The sequence below is a fragment of the Silene latifolia genome, chromosome Y, assembly GCF_048544455.1.
Source record: "Silene latifolia isolate original U9 population chromosome Y, ASM4854445v1, whole genome shotgun sequence".
In the NCBI taxonomy this organism is placed as follows: domain Eukaryota; kingdom Viridiplantae; phylum Streptophyta; class Magnoliopsida; order Caryophyllales; family Caryophyllaceae; genus Silene; species Silene latifolia.
The window spans coordinates 329,526,453-329,535,172 of record NC_133538.1 but is presented as its reverse complement, the minus strand read 5'-3'; the positions used below and the strand labels follow the sequence as shown (position 1 = coordinate 329,535,172).

Below are 8,720 nucleotides of genomic sequence, written 5' to 3'. Positions count from 1 at the left end.
ATCACGATTTTTTTTTCGAATATTTTTTTCAAAAACTTTTTTTTTTCAGTTGTGATATTGTTTAGTATAACGTGTGAAACTGTAAGTTGTGATATTGTGTATTATAACGTGTGATATTGTATCATGGACTCACGGACTCAAAAAGATAGGGTGGACTCATGTGATCCTAATTCTCTCTCTCTCTCTCTCTCTCTCTCTCTATATATATATATATATATATATATATATATATATATATATATATATAGCAAGGTTCAAATGAGTCCCTCAAATCTATTGAGTCCCTAAGTCTTCATATGGACCATAGGATGAAGGAGATGAGGGGTTGAGATTAGATCTCAATGAAGGGTCAATAATTCACCTCCATTAATTATCTTCTTAAATCAACTAATCATATCATTCATCTCCTCTCCTTCTAATATCTTCCTCCATTAATCATTCAACCTTCCCCCTCTCTCTCACTTCTCTCTCAATAAACAACAAAAAAAAACCAAAACAAATCAAATCTGAGAAAAAAAAAAAATCCCAACTTCCTCACCCCGTCTTTCCTCCGGCCTCCTGCTGCGCCCCGGAGCCAAGATGACTACGACCACCACCCATAACCACCATCCTCTCCTCCTTTTCTTCTTTTTTCTTCTCCTTTCTTCTTCCTCTTCTCCCACCAACACCACCACAGAACCGTCCTACTTCAGGCGAGCAACCGCACCACCGCCGTTCTCCTTCTCACCCGCCGCAAGTTGTACCACCAACAACGGCCGTTCCGACTACTACACCGTTATTTTTTTTTTTTGATTTTTCAGATCTGGTTTTTTACTGTCATTTTGTTGTCGGTTCTCTTTTTTTTTTTTTTTGCCTTTGTTGTGTGTCGTTACTGTAAATGGTGGTTTATAGTTGATTTTTGTGTGTGGGGTGGTGGTTTGTTGTTTTTTATGGTGTGTGGTAGTCGTGTTGCAATTTGTTTGGTTTTTTTTTTTTTTTTTTCGAAAATCCAATAAAATATATCGATTGTTCGTGATTTAAGGCGTCTTTTTTAAGATCCAGTTCTTCTCCTTATTTCGATCTTTTAATTTTTTTTTCGGTTTTTTATTATTTTATATCTAGTATTGTTGGTTTTATTTTGGTTTTTTGATTTTTGTAGTAACATATTATTTTGTATTAAAATTATAGATCTTGTTTTTAGAAAAAAGAAATTGCACTATTTACGACTACCTTTCAAACATTAACATTACATAAGCTTTAATGTTATTTTTTAAAAGTTTTAGATCTTTTTTTTAAAAAAATATTTACATTCTTTAGTTTTTTTTTTTAATAAATAGTTGTGGTGTGTGGTGGTGGGAGTATGGTGTATGTTAGTTGGGGGTTAAAGTTACATTCAACCTTATTGAAGTTACATATCTCCTATATTGAAGTTACATTTAAATTTATATATTCAAAATCACTTTAGTCATTGGATATATTAATTTGAATTTATATTATGTTGGTTTGAAATTTAAATTTGGACTAAAGTTACCCAATTTTGGACTAAAATTATACGAAGTACAAAAAATGACTAAAGTTATAGGGGGACTTTAAGTTACATAAATTTCAATTAGTTTATCAAAAAGGACTAAAGTTCCTCAAATTTGGACTAAAATTTTACCTCTAAAATACTAAAGTTACACATATTTGGACTAAAGTTACAGTCGTCAACGCTAAAGTTAAATCAGATTGACTTAAAATTATATAAATTCAAATTTATATATTCAAAATCAATTTAGTCATCGGATATAATAATTGAATTCATATAACTTTAATGCTTGAAAGGTGTAACTTTAGTCAATAATACTATAACTTCAGTCGTATAGTTAATTTTGTATATTCCATTTTATACATTTTTTTGAGTTTATGTAACTTTAGTTTTTCTGATTGTGATTGTAACTTTAGTCCATGACGGTGTAACTTTAGTCCATAACGGTGTAACTTTAGCCCTTTTTTAGACAAATTTATATAATTTTAGTCTTAGTATAACTTTTGTCCACGACAATGTAACTTTAGTCCATGACGGTGTAACTTTAGTCATTTTAAGTCATTTTTATATAAAAATTTGAATTATAATAACTTTTCACACATCTATTTTTTAGTCCTTTTTGATAAATTTATTGGAATTCATGTAATTTATATATTTTTAAGAATGTAACTTTGGTCATTAATACTATAACTTCAGTCGTGTAGTTTATGTAGCTCTATTTATTTGAGTGTAACTTTAGTCCACTGACAATGTAACTTTCGTCCATAATAGTGTAATTTTAGTCATTTCTTATAAATTCATTGGAATGTATGAAATGTTAAGACAAGCATATAATTTTAGTCCCACTGTAACTTTAGTCCATGACGGTATAACTTTTGTCCGGTGTAACTTAAGTTAAAAATAAACAAATTATAGGAAATCTATATTAGTAGATCTAAGATTAAAATAAAAGTATCTCACAAAATAAAAACGATATTTAAAAACCCGAAATCTTAGAAAAAAAGTATAATAAGACGAGATTTGCAAAGAATAAATAACAAGACAATAATCAAAATAAAAAACAACAAAATTTAACAAATAAAAATAAACCGACTCCAAAAAAAAAAAAAAAAAAAATAATCCGGGAAAAAAACGAAATTTGAAAAAATACCCGTAGTGGGGTAGGCGGTGGTGGGGGTGGTGGTGGGGTTGGCGGCGATGGTGGAGGTGGTGGGTGGTGGTGAATGAAGAAGAGAAGAGTGGATGATTTATTTGGGGTTTTGGGTTTTTATTTTTTGGGTTTTTTATTTTTTGGGTTTTTGGGTTTATTTATTTATTTGGGTTTTTTAGTTATTAGGATTTTTGTTAGGATTGTAGAGAAATGAGAGAAGAGTATTTTTTTGTTAGGATGAGAGAGAAGTAAGTGGAGGAATAATAAGGTAAGAGAGAGAGGGGGAGGGTATATGTAGTGGGATTAGTGTTTAGTTAGAGAGTAGATAAGGGAGAGTCTTAATTACCCCCATAATCCTCATTTTGCCTTTCAATCTAAGCCCTCCATTCTCCAAGATCCAAGGGCCTCTAAGAGGACTTATGGACTTAATAAAGGAAGGAGGACTCTCTTGATCCTTATACTATATATATATATATATATATATATATATATATATATATATATATATATATATATATAGAAATAGGATCTCGTGCGAACCTAAAGTTCGGTGCGAACTTACGAACTAACTTAAAAACCCAACAATCCCAACCTTCACTCCCCAACTACTCCGTACCTTTTACCTTCCCACACAATCTCAACCTTCACTCACCAGCTACTTTCCCTGCACCTTCACTAATCATCACGCCTGAGTCCGTCGCATCTCCGCCGCCGACAAATACGAACTAATTGCACAACCGCCGATCTCACTCACGCACGACTCACCAACTTATCGACGGATCTCAGTCCCCTCCTCCACTACAACTACTACTTTTAGATCGAGTTTTGGTCCGGAACCACGATGGTCGTGCGGTGTTTCTCCACGGAATAGGGTCACGGCGGCGTCATAGTCGAGGGACGAAGAAAAAGGTAAGAAAAAGAAAATAAATTTCGAATTTGTTTGGGTGTAGTCGGAGATGGTTGTCCGACTTTTGGTGGTTTCCGGTGGGTCGGATAACCTAATAGTGACATTTAAAGTGTTTATTGTGGTGTATGGTGGTCATAGATGATGTCGTCGGCTCTGTCTAGGCTGCCGGTGATGCCCCCCGCCATACGATCGAGGTGGTGTATGGTGGTTATGTCACCGGCAGATAGCAATGACGGGACTTGGTTGTGCAATTAGTTCAGGTGTGTTGGTGGTGGCGGCGACAGTGGATGTGTTTGGTGGTGGTGGTGGGGTGACTATGATGGTGGTGATGGTTGTGGCAGTGTTGGTGGTGGTGGCGGCAGTGGATAAACAAAATACCGTTGTAGATACACCTCGTATAACTACTACATACACCTCACATAACTACTAGATACGTATCCAGTAGTAATACCTTGTGTATGCGTGCCCTCATTTTTAAAAGGCAACCGTTGTATATCCGCTTGTATGTATAATACAATTATATGATATTTGTACGACATTTTTTTTTGTTACTTAAAATGCACAGCATAGAGGAAGCAATTTTCATTATAGAACGATCTTCAATTGATTAATTTTACATATTCAATAATTTTTAAGTTACTAGATACACTATTTTAAGTTAATAAATACAATCGTTAGCCGACATTTATTTTGGAAGCTAGATACACCCCTTTACATTGCTAGATACATACATCTACCTTACTAGATACACATCTTTTACAAGGTAGATACACTCTTTTACCTTCCTAGATACACTCTTTCACCTTATTAGATACACTCTTTCACCTTACTAGATACACTCAGTTACCTCGTTAGATACACATCTCAAATAAGCTAGACACACTCTTTTACCTTTCTAGATACACATCTCTCGAAAGCTATCTGCTTGGCGGAGATGTGTATCTAACAAGCTAGACACACTCTTTTACCCCGTTGTCTCAACCAGTGAATTTATTCGATCTTACATAAAAAGATTAACGATAAGAAATTTGGGATAAGCTCTTAATTGAAATTATTTTAATGCGGTGGCCTGGCATTTACATATAACTATATAAGCATACAGCAAGTGTTGAGGGTGCACGAGCCGTGACGAATCAAGACAGCGGAAATAGTAGTGAATTACGCAAATCTAAGCTAAATCTAGAGGTTGAAAATGGTCAACTTGATTTGTGTAAATATAATACTCCGTATTTCTGAGTGAACTTGGAGAATGAACTGCTGCTTTGCAATCCGAATATCCGACACCATTAGATCTTTGCTAATTAATACATGGTATCCGACACCAAATACTAAAAACACCAGCAAGAACATCGAGGTTGGACCGGTGGTACCAAGCGCCTCTGGTCATTTCTTCTCGGACCTACGGTTTTGCATATGCGACATCTTCTTCCTCATTCCTTTTTTTATCAAATCCATCAGAAATGGACACGGAAGTGTCTTCTTGTGCAGTCTTTGCGAGAGGCTGGCCGAGCTGTTCGGCAAGTCGTTGTTTAAACTTCTCCACATACTCGGAAACAGAATCTTGAATGTTGGGCTAACGGGAAAAAGTGTACGTAAGGATAAGTGAAACGAAAAACTTCTCTGACCATTTAATTAATTCTATAACTATATGAGGAATATAATGAGTTGGTCTAGCAAGTGAGACTACGAGACCACTCACACAATGAGAAAATATTACCTTTCACAATTGAAAGCAAGAGAAGCCTTTGCTTCATTTGTTTCTCTTCATCGGTAGTTTTGACGCTTCTGTTGTAGGGATGTCTTCAACCTGCAATTTACAAGGCATGTACGCCATATTTCTCAAACCTTAAACTATTTATCGGCCTTTAAAATAACGAATCTGTTGGTGTTTGTTTTGTATTTTTTACTTGTGAGCCAAACACATGTTTAAAAAATTCCCATCACAAAGCTTCAAAATGATTCGAGCTAAAGGAAACCCTCTACGGGAATATGTCATAAGCATCGTAGAAAAGCACTCAGTGGCAAGCATGAACTAACCATGAATGAAAGTAGCCCAAGAAGAATCTTTGTATTAGATTAGAAAGTAGTCGGTACAATATTTCATAGACAACTGGGAAACAAGCTGCAGTCTGCGAATAGATTAGGAAATCTTTGCATCAATTCTTTGCCCAACTTACCTTGACACGAGACCACATTGGATTCCAACTCTCTGGATGAACTTCAGGAAAGAAAACATTAGCAACAATTGTCAAACAGAGCTATAACGAACAAAAATGACGCGCTTACTAAAATAAATAGAACACGAAGAAGCTCGAGACTCACAATCACTCATGGATAAGCAAATCTTCTCTGAGTCATAAATCGACCATTGGGAGTCGTCATCTTGTGCTCACGGGGACATATCAAGAGTCGGATATCAGTATGCTTTAGCGGGAATAATACACCACTAAATAAATCATGATTTTTGCAAGTGAAAGCATGTACAAACCTGATTCCCACATGTATATGAAGACTATACATGTGTATCTAGTAGTTATATCATGTGTATATGGAAGTACTAACTTGTGTATCTAGCAATCTAAAGAAGTCTATCTGCTTGGCGGAGATGTGTATCTAACAAGGTAAAAGAGTGTATCTAGCAAGGTAAAGAAGGTAAAAGAGTGTACAAGTGGTATGATATTACAAAATAATGACACAAATTTTCCAGTAGAGAATGCGGACACATTCCTTTGGAGGAAGTTTTAGTACAACTTCAAAGAATTTCCCAAGACAGTAAGTAAAAAGCACATTCAGTCATCGCAGGTTTTGGCTCTCTAGCAGTTTTTCTAGTAACATGTTCCTCGTCTGCTGAATCATGTAATGTCGATGACCCTTTTGTTGCTATGCTTTGCTTTTTAAGAAAAGCTGCAGAGAAACCCAACGCCCATACCTGCATTATATTCCAATAAATCAAATGTTCTAAATTCCAAAAATCATTGCTTGAGGCTTGACTACTTAAGTAGATTTTTATTACAAATTACCAATTTACCAATCGACTTCACACGTTTCTGAACTATAAGATCAAGAAAAACAGAATCTCACTAGAGCATTGAGAATATAATCACCGAGGATCGGGGGGCAACAGAGTGAATCAACAATGCGGCCTTTAATTCTGCCTAACAAAGAAGAATCCTGTTTCTGAAACTTCTCCAACATAACCCCATATCTGTACAAGGCATGCACAAAGTCAATACAAAAAAAACAAAGAGATAAAGACGGGAGTTGTTTAAAGGGTACAACCTGACACTCACGTTAGCCAACCGGTATTGCTGAAGGTGTGAAAAAACAAGGTTCTTGCCATGCTCCTCCTCCAACCAGTCAGCGAGATGGTTTACAAGTAACTCGACATCCTGCTCTGATTTCCCACCAACCTGGTAACTAAGAACCTCAGACATCGGGAAAGTAAACGTAATAGCATAGAAGCCCCTTGAAGTATACCATTCTGCATATCGTTTCAAGTGCTTCTGTTTTGCTCCTAACCATCCGAGCAAAACCACTACTGTCTTCGACTTTTCAGATGAACAACCTGAGGCACCCTCGACAGCCGCCAGGTCAGGCAAATGTCACCTGTACAAGTCCTCAGACGGGACACCTTTACTAGTGTCAGCGTCAGAACACGGTTTTGATCTGGATGCCCTGGTTTGCTCAGCTGACTGGTATAGACTAACCAAAAGGGGAGATGATGTGACATAATTCCCGTCGAAGGTTCTACTACAATTTGTTATTGGTAAAGGGTTGATTTTAATATTAGGTAGCGGGACCTGAATTTTGTTGACAAAAGAGAAACTTGCTAGCTTGGAGACTGAAATGTGAGATACCCATAAAAGTTCGGAATTTGACAGGGAATCTAAACTTGTTGAAGAAGTACTACAAGGGTCATTTGACACTGATTTTGTAAACTTAATTGGTAGATCGAATGAGATGCCCACAAAGAACAGTGACGATCGCGTATAAAATAATGACACAAATTTTCTAGTAGAGAATGCAGACCTGTTCACTAGAGGAAGTTTTATTACAACTTCAAAGAATTTCCCCAAGACAGTAACCGGAGCTGATTCAAAAATAATGACACAAAAGAGTGTATCTAGCAAGGTAAAGACATGTATCTAGCAATCTAGAGAAGTGTACCTGACTTGGAGACATGTGTATCTAACAAGATAAAAGAGTGTATCTAGCAAGGTAAAAACATGTATCTAGCAATCTAAAGAAGTATATTTGACTAAGCGGAGATGTGTATCTAACAAGGTAAAAGAGTGTATCTAGCAAGGTAAATGAGTGTATCTATCAAGGTAAAGACATAAACTTAAGAACCTTTGCACACTGCATACAATGCATGATATTGGCTCATGCACGTCATTGCTTAAAGCTGATTATGGTCTTCGCATCCTTAGTTGCGCACCGTCGAGTAGATTTGGCTCATCCTTTATACTACTACATTGCTTGTGTTTTGACATGTATTAGTCACCAATTCTTTAGTTAACTAGGCTATATGGGACTCGGACCCATACCTTTGTACAAAATTTGTACATCGCTCTCACAATTGAGCTAATAGCCTTTAATATATGTCAAGCAAAGTTGAAATGAGGGGTATATAATGACCCAAATTTTCAAACGTGAATTAATCAAGCATATAAATTCCACAAACTCCACAATTGTAAACCCAGCACAATGACAACCAAATTAAACAACTAAAATCAACATTTCAAACAAAATCACACTAACTAAATAAACAACTACATTACAATGAAAACCAATGGAAATTGAATCACGGAAATAACCTGAGCTGGTGCAGCGAAGAATCAAACCCTAGAATCGAAAAAACCTAGATTTTTCGGCGCATTAGTGAATCGAATATAATGATAATAATCTGAAATCGGGTTTGCAAATGTTTGATTGATTGATAATCGAAGAGCATGAATCTGAGAGTAAAATCTTCTCTTTGATTCGTCTCTTTGATTAGACAGAATAGAGCGGTGCGGTTATGGCGGAGGACGACATGTGTATCTCAGGTGAACATCACCACCGTACTGACCAGAATCCGCCGTGCTTACGAGCCCAACACCACCGCGTTCGCCGGAGATGCATCGATCTAGTGTCGGCGTCATGGTGCTTGTCAT

At 36.3% G+C, this 8,720-nt stretch overlaps 1 pseudogene; it reads right to left on the bottom strand.

Annotated features, from left to right (window-relative positions):
* Window positions 1–4,963: 4,963 nt before the first annotated feature.
* On the bottom strand, window positions 4,964–7,960 carry LOC141631372 (uncharacterized; annotated as a pseudogene).
* Window positions 7,961–8,720: the final 760 nt, after the last annotated feature.